The 21334-nt window shown below is 37.6% G+C and overlaps 1 long non-coding RNA gene across 3 annotated transcripts; it reads left to right on the plus strand.

Annotated features, from left to right (window-relative positions):
• Nucleotides 1-422: 422 nt before the first annotated feature.
• LOC128314049 (uncharacterized) lies at nt 423-20625 on the plus strand. 3 transcript variants are annotated; one of them, XR_008295400.1, is made up of 4 exons: nt 423-654; nt 3387-3501; nt 18393-18562; nt 19071-20625. It is a non-coding gene; the product is annotated as an uncharacterized LOC128314049 (long non-coding RNA). The 3 variants fall into 3 exon arrangements; XR_008295399.1 differs by lacking the exon at nt 423-654 and adding an exon at nt 1418-3088; XR_008295398.1 differs by lacking the exon at nt 423-654 and having other exon boundaries at nt 1418-3501.
• The last annotated feature ends 709 nt before the right edge of the window (nt 20626-21334 follow it).

The following is a 21334-nucleotide window of genomic DNA, read 5'->3' on the forward strand; positions in this document are numbered from 1 at the left end:
GTGGCTGGGGATTTAATTCTGTTACAGAAAGACATGGCCGATTCAAAATTTCCCTGAGATTGTACCTGCAGTGAATAGGGAGGCTGTCTGATTCCAGAGTCCAGACTCTTGTGCTACCTATACTATTTTACAGTAATAGTGTGTGTTGCTATCTCATTTCACAGATGAGAAAGTCCATATGGTGAAGTCAAAACATCTCCAAAAGTCTGGCAAGAAATATGGAGAGAGAAAACTTGACACTAGGTCTCTCCATCTTTGACCCAGTTTTTGTTCAATGTACTATTCAGCTTCCTTGTAGTTGGTGATGGAGTATTATCATTATACTTCTTTCTTTTTTTTCATTTAAATGTTTCATTAGAACATATACTTATTTCTTTTTTTAAAAATTTTTAAAATGTTTGTATTTATTTTTGAAGGAGAGAGAGACAGAGCATGAGCGGGGAAGGAGCAGAGAGAGAGGGAGACACAGAATCCGAAGCAGGCTCCAGGCTCTGAGCTGTCAGTGCAGAGCCTGACACAGGGCTCAAGCTCGCGAACCATGAAATCATGACCTGAGCCGAAGTTGGACGCTTAACCAACTGAGCCACCCAGGCGCCCCCAACATATACTTATTTCTAAGGAGAGTTGGTTCAAATACCCCCACCATGTGAAGAGGTAGGGAGGTATAAAGACATAGCAGTACAGTCATCTGTGTATTTAGTTTCGGCATCAATTTGCTAGGGTTATTATAACAAGGTACCACAAAGTGGGTGTCCTAAACAACAGAAATTTATTGTCTTGTAGTTCTGGATGCTGGAAGTCTGAGCTCAAGGTGTTAGCAGGGTTGTTTTCTTCTGAAGGCTGCAAGGGAGAATGTTTTCGATGCCTCTTTCCTACTTCTGATGGTTTGTCATCAGTCTTTGGCATTCCTGGGCTTATAGATGCATTGCCCTGATCTCTGCTTTTCTGTTTACATGGTATTTTGTGTGTGTGTGTGTATGTCTGTGTGTGTGTGTATGCACCCCAGTTTACCCTTTTTATAAGCACATAAGTCTAAATGCATTGGAGGCTAATTGCATTGGAGTCCATCTTATTCCAACATGGCTTCAACTTAATCACGTACAACTGCCACAACCCTACTTCTAAAACTGTCACACTCTGACATTCTGAGGTAAGGTGAGGGGAATTGGTGAGGGGAGGGGGTTCTACTCGACCATGACAACTTCTCTAATGAGAAAAAAGAAAACTAACAGAAACTGACATAGCCTTTCTACTAAAGACTTTCATTGGCCCTTTTATTTAAGGTAAAGAGGCAAGTAATTTGAAATCTAGCCTCAATGGGAAGTCTGGAGAAAGTTAGGAAAATTAAATGCAATGAGGAGAGAAAGAGATAGTAAGTGAGCTTGAAAAGGGCCCGAGTGTGGGAAAGTGGGTTGAAGTAGCCAGAACCGCCTTTTAAAAAACTTTGGATCAGCTTGGTGGCTGGTTCTGATCCAAAATGCCATTGAGATTGTAGAAAGTAGGTAGTATGGCTAGAGCAACAGGTGCAAGAAGTCAACTTTGGCCTCATTATTGAAGACTAATCATTGGGGGGGGGTGCAAAAAACATAAGGAGAGAGGGAAAGTGAGAGATCAAAGATTAGAATGCAGAGTCGTTCTTGAATTCATCAAGAAGGTTAGCACATTATGAATAACATCTTTGAATCTACTTTTGTTCAACAAACCACTTCTGAATATTTAAAATGCAATTAGTGATTTAGTTTTCTAATATACATTTCCTGGAAGACAGTTGGATCTAATCAACTCTGCCTAAAAACATTTTTTTAGAATTTATAAGTAACGGTGATCCATATAATGTAAACTGAAGCCTCATTATTAATGGGGTTCTTAAATGACCTAATACATGTAACATGCTTAGAATAGTGCCTGGCACATGGCAGTAATACATAAGTGTTGGCTAGTATTATCATGTGACTATTAAGCTCTCATAGGGCAAATAAAATAGAACAAGGTTTGCTCTGAGCTCCTGCCACCTTAATGAATTCATTTTCAGGTGCGCCAATAGCCATCTCTGATTCTTTCTGAGATAATGCAATGTTGAAAAAAATCTCAATATTCATATGTGAAAAATAAAAAGTAGAGCTTTTATGCTTTCTATTTATTCATTCAACACACAGTTGACAAATGAAATGTTTAGCGTTGTCAACTTTCTATAACTGTTTCTTAGTGAATCACGAAAAGTTATAATAAACAAAAAAATCTAGTAGCATAAAACATTCGTTTGAGATAAATGTTTCACAAAGCTGAAAGATAAAATATTGATATTTTTAATTGATAGTAATTTTGAAATGATACTTTTGCATTTTGGTCAGTTACTGTGAGAAAGCATATTAAGTAATCTTGTGATACCTAATATTAAGCCAAATTGTTACTGTAATATAATGTGTGTCACATCTAGATATGTTACTCATATAGGTATGTAAGTTCTTAGGGCGGTACTGAAAACTGTTAAGGAGGTTACAAATAAAGTCTAAGCCATGTTTCCTGTTACTGTTATTAATCAGCTTTTTAGCATTCTTGGATAATGATTTCCCTGGAAGTTTTTTACCAAGCATCCCCCGCTCATTTGTATCATTTTAGTATAATTCTGTTTTTGTGTTCTTTGTCCATCTTAGGTGCTCAATTAATATTGTTAATGTTATTATTGTCTCATCAGATCACAGTTATGATCTCTATAATTTAACCACTTTATGTGTTTTTTAAAACCATCTTTCAATTGTCATATACCGTGATGTCCAACACTTATAATCATAAAGTTAAACCCACAGCAATCATTACTAAATCTATATTAGGATTCTCCTCACACTTGATTTCATATGCAACCTCTATAAGTATTCAAACTAATACTAAAATACTTCAGTAGTTTTCCACCTGGATGTACATGAAAATCATGTGGCATTTTTCCCCCAATGTCCAGGGACCATCTCAAACCAAATTAAATCAGAATCTCCGGGAAGTAGCCCTATGCATTGCATGTTTAGAAGTTTCTTGGGTGATTCTAATATGTACCTAAGTTGAAAGTCAGATGAAGAATATTCTGCTTTTAGAAGTAAGTATGTATAATATGAAAGACTTGAAAACTCAAATATAAAAGGGCTTGCTTGTGTAAGGGATAAGTTTTGCCAAAAAAAAAAAAAAATTAACATTCCTTTTAGCCAGGTGTGGGAACAAAGCAGTGTTCCTTGGTACAGTGGGGAATACAGGAATCACAAACCAATGAGCTTATAATCAAGCAAAAGGAAAATGTATCAGCTAAGTCAGTTTGCTAGTCCTCTACTCTTAACTGTGCTCAATCTCACTTTCTCTCTATCTCTGTCTTTCTCTTTCTCTCTGACTTTTGCTATTAGAACAAGAAAAACTGAATCTGACACTGTTCCTTTTGCTAGTGCTAACCAGCATTAGCGTAGATATTATGAACTAATGATGGGACATGTCACTTCTCTGTCACTGGAAGAAATTCAGGTGAGAACACATTAAAATAATGTACATTGCTGAATCACTTTTATATATTCATGGAAATTTACATACCTTTATGTATTTGAATACATATGTTATAGTCGTTAGCGATAAAGTACTCTTTTGTTTCTTATTTATTTGGGTTTGTAATTTCTTTGATTTTAATATAAATTACCAACAGATAAGTTCAGAAACCCAACAGAGTAAACTTTTAATTTAACGGAAAGCTTAAAAAAATTCTGACTCGGAGTGGATAAAACCAGCAACACAAGATGCAACAGGATGTGGAGAATGGGGGACCCTCTTGCAATGTTGGTGGGAATGCACACTGGTGGAGCCTCTATAGAAAAAAGCATGGAGCTTTCTCCAAAAGTTAAAAATAGAAGTACCATGTGATCCAGCTGTTGCACTACTAGGTATTTATTCAAAGAATGCAAAAATATTAATTTGAAGGGATATGTGCACTCTGATGCTTATAGCAGTATTATGTACAATAGCCAAAATACGGAAAGAGCCCAAATGTCCACTGACTGATCAAGGGATAAAGAAGATGTGGTATACGTATACAAAAGAACATTATTCAGCCATAAGAAAGAATGAAGTCTTGCCACTTGCAAACCTGGATGGAGCTAGAGAGTATTATGCTAGGTGAAGCAGGTCAGTCAGAGAAAGACAAATACCATATCATTTCACTCATATGGAATTTAAGAAACAAAACAAATGAGCAAAGGGACAAAAAGGGAGAGAGAGAGGCACACCAAGAAACAGACTCGGTTATAGAAAACAAAGTGATAGTTACCAGAAGTGAGATGGGGGGGAGGTGGATTAAATAGGTGATGGGGATTAAGGAGGGCACTTGTTGTGATGAGCAGCGGGTGTTGTGTGGAAATGTTGAATCGCTATATTGTGCACATGAAACTAAAATGACACCGTATGTCGACTAACTGGAATTTAAATAAAAACTTAAAAATATTCTGGCTTGAACAATATGTCTTTGACAGCTTTTGGTTCAGGGATTTTAAAAGTTAGCTCTTAAGGAAAAATGAGTTGAAGTTGCTTTGAAAATACCTTTATTTACCTATTAAATTGAGTGTACATGGCTTTGCGTGTATTGTATATAACATTGTTGTGGTTTGGGGATAATTTCTATGGATTATATGTATATGTCAGCATTATTTTAAAGGCTCTCAAGAATAAGGGACATAAACCCCTGGTGTGAAATAGCAAGTGAAATTCCCTACATATTTAAAAATTGTTTTTTCCCCTCATTCTTAACCTCTATTGCTGAATTAATGTGAACTACACGAGTTTATGAGAAAGCTTCATAGTATCCTAATTTCCTTAATTGTGTTGCATAGACACAGAAACAAAGAAGACCAAAAACTAGCCAACAAAATACTCTCATTGCAATATATATATATGTGTGTGTGTGTGTGTGTGTGTGTGTGTGTGTGTATATATATAATGCATGATCTCCTTTTCCTTGCTTTTGAAAGTTGGAACTTTCAAGTACAAAACTTGTGTCATTAAAATATATACTTAGAATGGTAAGTGGCTAAAAAGAAGGCTAGTGTGTAATTCAAATTTTGAATGATATTTTTAGCCAATTTTTTTTTCTGACATCTTGAAAACAAAGCTTTTCTCTGCTGCCAAGGTCCATCTGCTTCTTAGTTCATTAATAGAAATTGTTCCTAATAGGATAAAGCTAATAAGACCACGAAGTGGAAATGCAAACAGCCCCTTTAATTCTAACTTAGAACTACACCGTGCTCTCTGACTAGATAGGAAGAACTCTATTAAATGTCTCTTTTAACCGCCAAGGAGTGAATACATTTAATCTCCCTCAGGTTTACAGCAGCTTTACTCAAAGAAATTTGACCTTCCACATTGGTTCCTAAGGGGAAACAAACCCAAAATTCTCCTTGCAGCTCTTTAAGAATGTTTGAAATTTAATAGTAGGCAAATCATTTACTTTAAAAAAAATACAAATAGGTTTCAAATGTTACAGTTTCAGAGAAGCTAACCTTTCATTGTAAATTAGTAGATAGGATCAAAGTTGGGGGCGTGTAGGGAGCCGTGAATTTCCATTTCCCTACTTAATTTGAGGAATTGGATAAAGAAAAGAAACCAGCGTAAAGCATTTATGAAAGGACTGGAGGCTCTCTTTAGTCTTTTTCTGACAATTTTTCTTTTTTCTTTCAAGTTCTGAAAACTTGGTGTCACTGAGACCTACCATGATATTTCCTCCATTCCTTTCATCGAAAGTCCCAACCACCTCCAAACATCTAGGGAATAGGTACTGTTGGCTCTCTCCCTCTCAACTCTGGGAACAATATTATTCTTTTCCCTGTATTTAGGCTAACCTTGCAGAGGCATGTCCCAAACATTATTGTTCAGTCCATTTTGCATTTCTATGCTGGGCTTTTACTTTCTGTACCCATCCTTCCTTTCACCATATTCGGTTGGCTTCCAGAGCAAATCTTTGGGAAGAGTGGGGATAGGAGTTGGTGAGAGCGGATAGAAGAAGGGGTATGCTGTGGAGAAAGAGTCTGAGATCTGGAATCAAAGGTCCTGTATTTGAATCCCTGCTCCTAAAACACTACTTAGCTGGGAGACTTTGGACAAATTACTTATCCTCTGAAGGTCTCAATTCTCTGGACGGTTAAATGAAACTAATAATGATCTCATTGCTTCTCCCAGAGGAGGTGAGGAGGGAACAGTAAAAGTAAAATCTTAGGCTTCTGTCTTTTCTATTTCATCTCTAATAACACTGAGGTCCTTTCTCCCTCACCTTCCCTCATTTTGCCTCAGAATTCATTTAAATTTTACCCCCATCAAGTCTTAGCCCAACATCATCCTTTCCAACATTTTATTTCCTACATTGTTTTGTTTTCCTCTTAGAAAGGATGCTGCAAGAATGAGCTCTTTTTTTTAAACTTTTAAAAAAATGTTTATTTTTGAAAGAGAGAAAGAGACAGAGCACAAGTGGGGGAGGGGCAGAGAGAGAGAGGGAGACATACAAACTGAAGCAGGCTCCAGGCTCTGAACTGTCAGCACAGAGCCAACACAGGGCTCCAACTTGTGAACTGTGAGATCACATCCTGAGCCAAAGTCGGGTGCTTAACCGACTGAGCCACCTAGGTGCCCCAAGAATGAACTCTTGAAGTACTATTCTCATTAGAGTGGATTTATGTGTCACTATTGGAAATTTCACAAAAGCACACCAAAAGTTCTTCTAGTTTCAACTCAAGAGTAGAGTCTTAAGAAGCTTTTCAAAAGCATTGTATAAAACTGGGTGAGTATGGTCTGTGAAGATGATTTGATTAGTAAATGTGATCTAGTTACTTAATTACAGTCTTCAGCTTCTGCAAAATGGTAATTACAACGTACCTAAAACGAAGTTGTTGCAAGACTAAGAAAAATTTATATATAAAGTACTTTAACAGTCCCTGGTGGTCTAACTTTTACTGTTTTTACCTAGCATAATTTAAAATGAGGTAACTTAGGGGTGCCTGGGTGGCTCAGTCAGTTGAGCATCTGACTTTTGGTTTCGGCTCAGGTCTTGATCCCAGGGTCATGGGACTGAGCCCATATTGGGCTCCATGCTAAAGGTGGAGATTCTCTCTCTCTCTCTCTCTCCCTTTGCCCCTCTCCCACTCTCTCTCTCTCACTCTCTAAATAAAGAAATAAATAAATAATTGAATAAAAATAAAATGAGATAAATTAATTTGAGTCAAGAATCATATTTGATCACAAGTTAGGAATGTACTCATTTGAGTCAAAAATTCACCTTATCCATAGACTGTGTTTCTAGATGAGCTTCTAGTTGCTTATTCACTTTACTTGGCTATAGCACTTAAAGCAGAAAGAACAAAAGTCAACTACTTATTTTTTTAATATTAGCAACAAACAATTAAGAAATGAATGTTAAAATAAGATTTAATTTTAAATAGTGCCTAACTACACAAACTACATTGAAATCAATCTAACAAAAGATGCATAAAACCACTATGAGGAAGACTTTAAAATTACTGCAGACAGAGATTAAAAAAGACCAAGGAAATGGAGATATAGAACACGTTAATGGATTGGAGGACTGAATATTAAATTTTTTTAATTTAATGTTTATTTATTTTGTGAGAAAGAGAGAGAGAGAGAGGATGCACAAGAGAGGGAGAGGCAGAGAGAGAGGGAGACACAGAATCTGAAGCAGACTCCAGCCTCTGAGCTGTCAGCACAGAGCTGGATGTGGGGCTCAAACTCACAAGCTGTGAGATCATGACCTGAGCTAAAGTCGGATGCTCAACTGACTGAGCCACCCAGGCACCCCAAGAGGACTGAATATTTTAAACATGGGGATTGATTTAACAAAATCCTAATCAAAAATGTAAAATGACAAATTCACAAATGATTTTAAAGTTACATGGAAATGCAAATGATCTAAAGCAGCCAATAATGTTTGAAAGAAGAACAAGATTGGAGGACTAACACTACTTGATTTCAAGACTTTTAAAGCTGTAATAATCAAGGTCGTTTCTTATTATCTAACAGATCAGCATATAGATCAATGGAACTCAGGAGTCTAAAAATTAACCCCCCCACACATATATATTTAATTTATTGTCAGTAAAGTTACCCAGGAAATTTCTTGGGGAAAGAAAAGTCATGGTTCTTCTAAACTGGATATTCATAAGGAAAAAGAACAAATTCTTACCTCAAATTATACACAAAAATTAATTTGTTATGGATAATATACCTAAAAATAAAACAGAAAACCATAAAATTTTCTAGAAGAAAATGTAAGAGAAGAACCTTGCAACCTTGGATTAGGCAAGGATTTGTCTAGGGCACAAAAAGAGGAAATCAATAAATTAGATTTTATCAGTGTTTAAAAACTTTTATTTCTCCACAAAGAAAAAGGAAAAAGAAACCCAAACTGGGAGAAAATACTTGTAACAAGAAGTCAAGGAAAGAATTTGTGTCCAGAATATAAAAAATACTCTTACAACTCAATAATAAGACAACACAATAAAAATCGATGGGTAAGAAATGTGATCACAAGTTTTACTAAAGGTATGCGATGGAAAAGAAGTACGGAGGAGATGCTGACCAGATAATGCAAATTACAACTGCAACCAATCTATGCTTTCAGGAATGTTGATCAATAAAGACTGACCATGGTAAGGATGTGGGAAACCTGAAATTGTCATACACTGCTGGTGGAAATATAAGATGATAAAACGATACTGGTGAATAATTTGGCAGATTTCCAGACCCTTACCATTTAATCCAGTCATTTCATTCCTAGGCATTTATGCAAAGGATTAAAAGATGTATACTCATGCAAAAACTTGTCACAAATGTTCATAGCAGCCCTATATGTAAAAGCCCCAACTGGAAACAACTCAAATATATGGCAATAGGTAAATGGATAAGCAAATGAAGGCATAACAATACAATGGAATATTCTTCACGAATAAAAAGGAGCAAATTGCTGATGCATGCATCACCATGGATGAGCCTCAAAATAATTATACCGAGCGAAAGAAAGTTAGACATAAAAGGTACTTACAAACCAATCTAAAGTGATAGAAAGCACATCAGTGGGTTTTTTTGTTTGTTTTTTGGTGGGGAGGGGGTTGGTCAGGGATGTAGAGAGAGATGGGTTGCAGAGGAACCACAAGGAAACTTTGTGATGTTTATGGAGATGTTCTGTATTGTTACCGCGGTAATTTCATGGGTCCAACCTGTCCAGTTGGACGCTTACGTTACATACTAGTTATTGTATATACATGATAGCGCCACAAAGTTGCTAAAAATTAAAAATTAATTCTAAAAAGCTTAATCTTTTATTCAATTATTTTTATGGCTCACAGAAATTACTATTGTAATATACCTGGTTAAAAATGGGATTTCCAAGACAAAAGATGAAGTGGGACTTAATGTTTTCTATACTTGCACATTGGTGTTTTGTGTGTGTGTGTTTGGGAAGGGAAGAGGGAAGAGGAGAATTTTAAATATTTAGAAGGGTACTAACTGAGCTTCTAGAAGTTAAAGCTTCTAGTGAAAAAAATTTTTAATTTAATCCAAGAAAGTTCAGGGACACTGAGACAAAGCTCTACACACAACAAGGTGTGAGAGGGTGTGGAAAAGAGGAGAGATCCCATAGCTCTCTTTAGAGAAATAATCTTAGAAGATTTTTTTAATTCCTAAAATTTAGTTTTTTAAGAAAGCCCTAATGTTTTCTTTAATGTTTATTTATTTTGAAAGAGACAGAGAGAGAGCAAGTGAGCATGAGTGGGGGAAGGGGCAGAGAGAGAGGGAGACACAGGACCCAAAGCAGACTCCAGGCTCCCAGCCATCAGCACAGAGCCTGACATGGGGCTCGAACTCACGAACCGTGAGATCCTGACCTGAGCTGAAGTCAGATGCTTTTAATCGAGTGAGCCACCCAGGCGCCCCAAGAAAGCCCGGATGTTTTCTGTGACGATTCCTTTGGCAAATAATAAAATATGTGAGCACAAAGAGGCATTTATAGACAGAGAATAAGCTTGGAGAGCACTCTCATCAAATCTGAAAATGATAAAATCTGACTCTGCCATTTCCTTGTCTGGAAAGTTCTTACCTGTCCTGGTATCTCCCAACTCAGCTCTCTTGAGAATATAGTGCCTTCCTGAGGCAGAATTATTGCAGAAGTTCTTCATCAGCATCAATCTTCAGATTTCCTTACACAGACCTTCTATCCTGGGCACTTTAGTTTACTTCTCCCCACAAATTCTTACTCACCAGACCACGTGGTATGATGATCAGTACTGAGCAATGTGAAACATCTTTCCTCATCTTCATTCCCTGTGTTAATGATACCTGACCAGCTAAAGCCCCCTTATTTTTTTTCCTGTTTTTTTTTGTTTATTTGTTTTATTGTCAAGTTAGTTAACAGTGTAGTCTTGGCTTAAAGAGTAGAATCCAATGATTCATAACTTACATACAACACCCAGTGCTCATCCCAACAAGTACCCTCCCTAATGCCCATTACCTATTTTTCCCACCCCCCACCCCCATCAACCCTCAGTTTGTTCTCTGTATTTAAGAGTCCCTTATGGTTTGCCTCCCTCTCTGTTTTCATCTTATTTTCCTAACCTTCCACTATGATCATCTGTTAAGCTTCTCAAATTCTACATATGAGTGAAATCATGTGATATCTGTCTTTCTCTAACTTATTTTGCTTAGCGTAAGCATAACATGGAAGTTCCATCCATGTTGTTGCAAATGTCAAGATTTCATTCTTTTTCATCACCCAGTAGTATTCCGTTGTATGTATGTATATATATCACATCTTCTTAATCCATTCATCAGTCAGTGGACATTGGGCTCTTTCCATAATTTGGCTATTGTTAGTAGTGCTGCTGTAAACATTGAAGCCTCGTGACTACTCACTACCCCTTCTCTGAAAGTACACACATTCTGAAGTAGCTACTGCCTGTGCTAGTTTGTTAATAAGGCGTATTGCCTTGACTGAGCAATTATTTTAGTTTCCCTGGCAAGATGGTAATTGCCTTGAGAACAGAGAACACATCATAATTATTCAAATCTGTCTCAACATATGGCCTAATATCCAACACATAGTATATGCTCAACGAATATTCATTGATTTATACATTATAGACCATTACATAGGAATAACAAGGGAACTGTATGTGAGTGAATTTTCAGAAATAGTAACAGCAATTTTGAATATTGGGCGTGGTGGTTGAACACATGAGTTTTAGGGTCATACAGGCATGGGTTTAGTTCAATCCCAGATCTGCCACTTACTGAGACAAGTCACTTAAATTCGGAGTATCAATTTCTTCATTTCTAAGACAGGAATAATAATAATAATAATAATAATAATAATAATATAATACTGTCCCCATAAAATTATTGTAATGGTCAAATGAGATGTTTTCTAAAGTTATTAACATAAAATCTTATCTAAAATTCTCAATATTGTAACTCTGTATAGCCTTTGACGTTTTATATATTTTTAGATTATCTTATTTAATAAAACCTATAGGCCTCAATAATATAGGACTCGATGATCAGTAATCAAAACTTAAGATTCACAGACAGTAATTGGTCAAAGGTTATACACTTTGTACGTGGAAGAGAGAAGACTGAAACTCAAAATTTTTTACTCTACATATCCTGAATTATCTATTAATGAAGAGACATTGGGGTAGAAAGCAAAAGGTGATCATAAGTAGTTTCAAATTATCTTTGCATTTAAATTAATTAACATCAAACTTAATAAATCCTTGCATTTGGTGCTAACTGTGGCCTGAAACAGGTGCATTCTAATCCATTACATTAATTTTAACCTAATTCTAATTTTAAACTAATTTATTGAAATAATAACACAGGGATGCCAAACCTGGGGAAGAAATTAAAAAAACAAACAAACAAACAAACAAACAAAAAAACCCAAACTAAGTGCCCAGTCAGAAACAAGTGAAAGACAAAGAAAAGAACAGTATGGTTAACCCCTCACCATCCATTTCTTCCCCAATTTTTAATATCATGTAATCATACTTGTCTGTGATTGATTCAGAAAGGAGCATGTGATATGGTGATACAATGTGAGGAGAAGTTGTCCAGAGAGACTTCTGGGAAATTTTCTTTGGCTTCTCGGGGTGCATAAGAAGAAAGCATCTCTCTTCTGATTCTTATCATGTCTAGATATACCTCCTGGCCTCACTGCAGCCATCTTACCACTAATAAGATGAAGGTGATACCTCCAAAAATGGAAAAACAGAGACACAATGAAGTCTTTGAGCGTGACTTAACTTTCTTGAAATCCACTGGGTTTCTAGCAAGTGAAATATTAATTTCCATAATGTTTACACCAATTTTAATTGGGGTTTCTACTGTTTGTCCTTGAGAGACTCTTCACTGTTAGATGGATCTCAGAAAATTTTGGGAGATGAGCATCAGACAAGAGAGTGTTGTTTCTCCATTGAAGATTGAAAAAAAAAATCACAAAGATTGGACCTAATAACAGCTTTTAATCCAAAGATCCACTTATCCTTGCAGACTACATTTTGTAGCATCTCAGAATGTGACAAGCATTTCAAACTTGCTTGTCAATGTGCTTAAAATGTGCATGACATTTTCAAAGGGAGGAAATCAAGTAATTACCTGAGCCAATGAGCTTTTTGGAGTTATCTTGAACTAACGGCTCCCTTTCACTAGGTGAAAATAAAATGCATGGTTGGAAGCAGGGAGGGGGACTTTAAAATGCTTTGAGAAAGCGTCACATGTAATCTGTCTGGTTTGATGTAATAAACCATGGGAATTTCTAGGTAGGTGCTTGATTAGACAAAAGACAAGAAACTTCATCAAAGCCAAATTCCCGGAGGAATTTGGGTTTTGTCAGTTGGGAAGACTTGCCACAGTGGGATTTTCTAGCTAATGATTTGATTTTGCCTAAATCACATAATCTCTTTGTTTCAATTCACTCTGGTTACCAAACAAAAGTACTAATTCCTGTTGCTGGATATCTCACAGTGTAGCAATAGTAATGATATTATATATTTCTCAGCACTCAAAAATACCTTGCACACAGTAAGCACTCAATAAATATTTGTAAATTGGGCCAAAGTAGTTTGAATTTAAAATCTGGATAAAAAGAGTCTAATCAAAATGATTGGATCAATGCAGCAAATCTACATAGAGGTGTTTTACTTTGCCTGACATTATGATTTCCAATGTCTGGTAAACATCATTGGTCTGATTTTTGAAAAAAACAAACAAACAAACAAACAAAAAAAAAAACACCAGAATATAATCATCATAAGCTGTTGATATTTTAAGGCTTAAAACAGATATATTTAGTTGAAAATACTTCTCATAACACAAGATTTCATTTTTCTTACAGAGTTCTTACAAAGTTATATTATTCTCTTAATGAAATACATAAACCTCTTTTACTCCATTGCTGGTGGGTAGAGTTTTCACATTAGATGCTTTCATGAAGATGATCCCTTCAGGTTTTAGGATTAGGCTCTAAAAGCTTATTAGCTGTCTGGTGTAAACAGGCAGCTTCACACTGTCTCGAAAGAGGTGATTTGACTGGGTTGTTTTTTTGGAAGGACCCTCAACTCTTTGTATCAGTAAATATTTTCTTTTGGGCTTGTCACTTTCTCTAGAAAGAAATCTTGCAAGTTCCCACCCATGATTCATGAGCTTGAATGTCAATCTTCTTGGAGTCAAATAACACAATAAAATTTTGGATCTCCCTGTGCAGTGAACAAATTTTAAGTGATAAGCCTGAAATCATTGCCTGACCCTTAAGAGTCTCCCAGAGACTCTTTCCAAAGAGTAAACCTATTCCCTTTTCCTGGAGGATGGAAGACAGATGGGTATCCAATAATTATTTATATAACTTTTCAAATATTTTCCCATCTCAGTCCCAAATTCTATTCTATTTCTAGAATTTCTGGCAGTCAGGACTTCTTTACTATTTCTGGGGCTCTCTGATAGAGATTAAGATTCTTCAATCAATACAACAAATTCATCCAACAAATATTTATTATCATGTGCCAGGCAGGGATCACGCACTTGGGATATAACAGTAAACAAACAAACAAAAAAATCCCCTCTCCTCAAGAGGTTTATAGAATGTAAGAGATAGTCAATAAACAAGATACACAATAATTAAATAAATTATTTAATGTTTTAGAAACAGGTAAATGTCATGAAAAAAATATAATGGTAGGATAGGGGATTGAGAATGCCAGAAGATGAAGGGCAGGTGGCATTTTTGAAAAGGGTGGTTGTGATAGGTCTTTCTGAGAGTGTGAATTCTGACTAAGACTTGATGGAAGTGAGAGAGTTATTCCAGGGAATATCTGGGGCAAGGGTGTTGCAGGAAGAGGGAACCTCTTGTGCCACAGTCTGAGGTAAAAAGCCTGCCTTATGTGTTTGATGAACAGCGAGGAGGCCAGTGTGTCTGGAGTGGAACGGATGAAGGAAAAAATACTGTGGGAGGTGATGAGGAAGGTGGAGAAGTGACAGAGTTGTGCAGTAGAAGTAGGCTCTGATATATAGGGCCTTGTGTGCCATTGTGCAAAGACTGGCTTTTACTCCAGAAGAAACAGCATGCCCAAACAAGGTGTTAAGCACAGAAATGACGTGATCTGATTTATATTTTAGGAAGATAACTGGTGCTGTGTTGAGAAGAGACTGATTGAATGGCCAGAGTAGAAGCCGAATAATCAGTTAGGAATAACTTCATTAGTCCAGGCAAGAAATAATGGCAGCCATGTTTGATTTTTGGAGCTGCTGTAACAAAGTACCACAAACTGGGTGTCTTAAACAACAAAAATGTATTCTCTCCCACTCTGGAAAGCCTCCCCTCCGAAGGCTCTAGGGAAGAATGACTTCTTGCCTCTTCCAGCTTCTAGTGTTTGTCAGGAATCCTTAGAATTCCTCATTTTGTGGTAGCATAATTCCAATCTTTGCCATCATCTTTTTTTGGCCATCTTACCCCCCAATGTGTGTGTGTGTCTCCAGAGAGCTGTTGTATGAGTTATTGGATTTAGGGCCCACCCCAATCTAGCATGACCTCATCTTAACTTTATTATATCTACAAAGACTCTATTTCCAAATAAAGTCACATTTTAGGTACCAGAGTTGAAGGCTTCAACATATCTTTTGGGTGAACACAATTTAACCCATAATCGTAGGTAGTCCTAGTAAAGATGGTGGGAAGTGATGAGATTCTGGGTATATTTTAAAGGTAGAGCCAGGAGAATTTTCTGAGAGGATGGATGTTGGATGTGAAAGAAAAAGACTCCAAGACTGACTGACACCTGAAGTTTTCATCTTTCCTTGTCTGTTAATTCAGTTACCACTCACACATCTGTTTTTTAGCTTACTAAATTTTGTTGTTGTTGGATCCTTTCCAGTATTTTCTCTTGGGGGTTTATAACTTAACAAAATATCACTACTTAGGCATTTTAGTGGGGTTTGGAAAGGAGCTGTAGCAAACACATGTGTGTATTTTCTCCAATGTTTACCTAGAAGTTCTCTCTGGGGGTAAATCTAAGTTTTGTGGGACTTAATATTAGACATTTTCAAAGCCAGCTCTAAGAAAATAATTATAACTACAAAATTAGATACAATAGCAGTATTTCTCTTGAATTTGGACAAGAGGGGCCTGTTCTGGACACACACACACACACACACACAGAGTTTATTGAAGAACCTCAGCTTCTCTAGAAGTTGGGATTTGACACTCAGCCCCACACAGAGCAACCTGTAAACTCAAACACATGTGGCTTCATGACAAACACCTTTAGTCCACAGGGAAAAGTTTTTCCACATTTCATGTGGTCTGTCATAAATAAATAAATAAATAAATAAATAAGAGGTTACTCTGTCTGAACACTGAAGATCTGAGATTTCTGCATCTGAGGTCGACATTGCTTTGGAGTTTGAAGTGGATTTCAGCAGCAAAAGTATTTTGGATGGCAGAAAAGTTGATTCTCTTGTCAACTCCTTTCTCTGAGTAAGCATGACAACAAGTGCTTGGTTTCTTCAAGTATCATTTTCCAGTGGTGCCACGGATTCAGTCACTCACTCATTCATTCACTCCTTTGCTTATGCTTCTCCTCATTTCTAATGTGTGATTGCAGAGGGGCTCATCATATCAGCGTACTGTTCACAATACTTGCAATAATGACCCCTGAGAAACATTTTTAACAGTAAACAATTCATATTATTATTACATTTGTAGGTAAATAGATAGATACAAATATGAAAAAAGGATAGATACAAATATAGAGACAGATATAGATAAAGATATGAATAAGTGCTTGAAGTAAATACAGATTCTTTATCTATTGTATGGGTCTAGATGTCGCCTTGAGATATGATTAAATTGTTGGGGCACCTGTGTAGCTCAGTGGGTTAAGTGTCCGATTTCAGCTCAGGTCATGGTCTCGCGGTCCGTGAGTTCGAGCCCCGTGTCGGGCTCTGTGCTGGCAGCTCAGAGCCTAGAACCTGCTTCGGATTCTGTGTCTTTCTTTCTCTCTGCCTTCCCTCACTTGTGTTCTGTCTCTCTCTCTCAAAAACTAAATAAACATTAAAAAAAAAGTAAAAATATGATGAAATTACAGTATAAGTAGGGACTATTTATAGGATAAAACTAGAATGTTTTGTAATGTTTTCTGCAATAATAATAATCTATCATATATGACCTCTTGTAATGTTTGAACATGATATTCAAACTCAAGGTTCTAGGTAGTTTTTTAAGGAGTTTACTGACAATTTCGGTTTTACTGACCCAACAAAGCCAATTTTCTCCAACTTGAAATAGATAAAAAATTATAAAATTCTCAAAAAGAGTTGATAATGTGGTGTCATTACCAATAAAATAAAAATTAACTAAAGGCCTTGATTTTTATAATATACATAATTCTTTTTATAAAAGGAAAAATATGGGAATAAATATCTTTAATCCATGAACATAAATCCATACATTATCACCCCCAATCATCATTCCATTAATAGAATACTCACCTACGTAGAATAATTAATCTCTGTCATCTTTGAATTTTGCCTAACTTCCAGTTACCTAAAAACAAAATAAAAAAATTTTCCCCTAATTATGGACATATAGTTGTGAAGATTATGGAACATACTTTATTTACTTATTAGCATATTTAAGACAGATATTTAGATATGTGGTGTGGGTGCATATTTTTGTACTCTTTCCTAGGTCCCCAAACTGTCAGGGGCGATTGACCTGTTCATATATAAAAATTGGCTTAAGATGAGAAAAAAGAACCCAGGACAATTTACAAATTCAAAAAAGTGGTCAAATGCACTACATACACAATTTCAAGAAAAAGTCGCAATTTTCTTTTTTTAACTAATTGCCTGACAATTATATATTTTTGTCTTTATTGTTTGGATGAATACTCTTCAGCTCTTCATGTGACAAAAACTTTTGCACTTAAAAAAATTTTTTTAATGTTTGTTTATTTTTGAGAGAGAGAGAGAGAGAGAGAGAGACAGAGCATGAACGGGGGCAGGGGGCAGAGAGAGGGAGACACAGAATCCGAAGCAGTTTCCAGGCTCCGAGCTGTCAGCACAGAGCCCGTCGCAGGGCCTGAACTCACAAACAGTGAGGTCATGACCTGAGCTGAAGTCATGACCGACTGAGCCACCCAGGCGCCCCCAAACTTTTGTATTTTAATAAAGAGACTATTAATATAATTCTGTGTTTCTTATGCATGATAATTCAAAATATTTCCATAATAGTAATAGTTCAGAGGAGTTTCTCATCTTCAAAATCATTATTGGTAATGTGGTGAAAACATGAAGATTGCTATTAAATTTGAGAAAAACTTTATCAAGTTTCCTTCATATGTGCACTGTTACAAATAACCTTCCTGAAAGCGCCTGGGTGGCTCAGTCGGTTAAATGTCCATCTCTCGATTTCGGCTCAGGTCATGATCTCGAGGTTGGTAAGTTCAAGTCCTGAATCGGGCAGAACCTGCTTGGGATTCTGTACCTTTATATCTATGTCTGCCCCTCCCCTGCTCTTCTCTTTCTCAATAAATAAATAAACTTAAAACAAAAACAACACCAACAACAAGTAATCTTCCTGTTGTCACTGCTATCGTTTGTTCCCGATAAACATGGGAATTCTGATAAATTCTAGTCTGTGCAATTCCCATTAAAAAGAAATTGGGAGAGCTACATCGACGGTGTATTTAAAACCCAATATGCTACATTTTTTAAGTATATTCCTGACAGGAGATAACTTTTATATTTGCTGGGTGTTGATGAGATTCTAATTCTCTGCTGACAAATGTCCAAGTCTTATAATAATAACAAGTTTTCCACAGACACTTGCCTGTCATGAGCCGACCTCGGTGTGGCTTTTGCTGTCGCGATGCTAGGTGTGTGGCCCGGCGGGCCACAGGAGCGCATCTGGGAGCCGATCCTGCAATGAATGGCTGGTGATGCTGAACTCCACACACACGTGCCTGAGAATGACATGAATATATTTATTGCAGTAAGCCCAAACTAACTGTCCCTCCAAGTCAGCCTCTCTTCATCCAGATCCCCCAAAAGCCCAGGCCTTCAATGCCACCGGACAGACACCCAAGGGGCCCAGGGAAGGGAGAGAAACTTTAAAGAACTGCAGTTCAGTGCCTCGGCTCTGCAAATTTTATAGAAACACGTGACCGCAGAAACACACCCTAAACCCTTCCCTGGGGGTCTTGAAAAGCACCTGTGCAAACGAAGAGCCCGGTTCCTTACAGCGATTCCTCCCTGCTTCCTGTATAACGTCGCTTTGCTGTCACTATTGATGGCTCTGAAAGCGGGGCCAACAACTGGGGTGGGGAGGGGGAGGAGGGGTGGAAGGGCAACCTTAACGTTTGATGGCTTGGATAGCTTTATACAGGATAGTGAATACAGTGTAGACCAGACCTATTCCAGCTTTGTTTGCAAAATTCAGTCCTGGGGCTTTTATAGTAAAACTAAAATCAGTGAGTAGATCACCAATTTTTGTTTTTCAGGAGCTAAAAAAAGCCAAGTTTAGAATCGAGCCAGCCCAGGCGGCAGCACACGGAGAAGAAGAATGAACTGAAATGAAAGCACAATCTGGAAGAATAACTTCAAAACAATGCAGCAGGATGAGAGCCCCGCTGCTACCATTTATGATTCCCTCAAAGCCTGGCGCTCACATCCGTCTGCTTTAACGCCACGCGCACTCCCAGGCGATGGGCCGCTCAGGGGGCGCAGGCTCTGGGTTCTCCTACGGGAACGCGGAGAAAATCAATTTCAATCCTCCAAGGATGATATACACGGCACCCGGAGGTCACCAAACCCCATCACTTCTCTGAGACCCTTGAGACTTGAGAGGAGATTTCCCAAAATTACCACACCTCAAATTTTGGCCCTTTGGTTGAAAGCATATACTGCATTTTCTCTTTCTGCTCCTTTTTACCTATAGAGGTGGGAGGAGCGGGGAGAGACAGGTACAAATACGGAGGACGATCGGAACATTCAGAGCCAAAAACGTCTGTTTTGACAATGCATCCCAGCGGTTGGAATCACGTCAGTTAGAAGGACTGGCTGCTGTACCGGTCCACATAAGAAAAACTGATGTGCATGTTTGGGGGGAAAATCCAATTCTTTCGCCGTTGATTACAGGCACTATTGTTTTGATTAATGCCCGGGCAAATTAAGTGCTTTAGTAAGATTTAGAATGATCAGTAAAGGAGTCATAAGGTAAGAAGCATGAAACTTACGTGTGTGTGTGGGGGGGGGGGGGGGGGTCACACCTCCTCCTTTACTCCTTAGGTGGCCTAGCTTAATTCATTTCTTTCCTACAAACCTATTTTCTCATCTATATAAGGGGATAGAATGTCCAGCTTACCAATATTAAAAACTTGTAACGAGCATCAGATAAGAAAAGTGTATGCATGAATGTTTTTAGGTGGAAATGTTATAAACGTAAGATATTATTCGATTTATTTTTTGAAAATCTGAAATTAATGCCTTAAAGGAACAGGCTTTTTGATTGTGGTGGGGGTTGGAGGGTGGAAACAGTGGGGAAGTCAGGAGACATATTGAGAAAGTGAACTTAGACTGGATGGTGGAGAGTCAAGGCACCAACGCCCTGAGGAGTTTTGAATTACCAGAGGGGGACGACCTAAGATGGTGAGACAGGAGGATCATGAGAGGAAACTTTATCTACTTAAAAAAAATTATACAAATTCCAGGTGGAAAATAGACAGGGATATTACACGGTGAAACAACACAGAGGATACAATACAGAGATCCCCTTACAGGTTAAGCATAATCAGAAGACGCATGGACTCTTTCAAGTTGCACAAATTTGCAAAGACTTTGACTTCTTTCAAAGTTATGTAACACAAAGTGCCCAATCATCATCCCCCAAGCATATTTAGCAAGTGCTCATTTGTCTGCAGAGCTAATGGGTGACATCCATGGACTGGGAAACTGATTTCAGTTTTGTGTATGGGCCCAGCTCTTCATATGCTATAGGAAATGGAAGGGAGTTTTTATGAGATTTGCAGAGACAATAAAGTTAATGCTTAAACTCTGCCTACTTGCTTCTACCCTACACTCAGCATATGTGGCAATTCAGTATATTTAAAAAACAAAAAAACAAAAAAAACAGTTTGACTTCAGTGGAGAACATTCACAAAGGTTTGTGTGAAATCAAATTCAGTCTCTACACTTTGAGAATATTCTGTTTTTGTTAAAATATCCCAAATGCTCCCATATTAAAGAATCGATGTTAATAATTTTGATTTTGAGATTTTATTCTGAGTATAATAAGAATACTCAGAATAAATAGTATTCAATAGTATTCAATAGTTCTGATTGAAAGCAAACAATATAAAAATCCCTGTACAGGAGAGTATTTTGATCCTGACTGCTAGTTGCAAACAGGTCACATTAAGGTCTCTCACCATCCTTGCTTTACCAAGACCTGCCGTTTGGTGACATTATCACGTTGTGAAGAGGGCTCTTCTTCCCTGCACCGCCAGTTCATGTTTGGGAATTCCAGTTTCACGAGCGAAGTAGCCAGCACCTAGGAGCTTGGCTCCCCTTGGGTGTGCTGTCCCGTGGGAAGCTGCATGGACCTTGCAGTAGCCGGCGGTGATGGGTAGTGGCCAGTGAAGGTAGCAAAGAGCAACATCCCGCTAGCAGGTGGACCACAAAGATTTCTGGCTGAGATGGTTATCCCCAAGTGGTGCGAAGTAACAGCAGAGAACTAGGAGAATCACATGCATCAAGCAGAGAGGAC

The sequence above is a fragment of the Acinonyx jubatus genome, chromosome C1 (genome assembly GCF_027475565.1).
Source record: "Acinonyx jubatus isolate Ajub_Pintada_27869175 chromosome C1, VMU_Ajub_asm_v1.0, whole genome shotgun sequence".
Lineage (NCBI taxonomy): Eukaryota > Metazoa > Chordata > Mammalia > Carnivora > Felidae > Acinonyx > Acinonyx jubatus.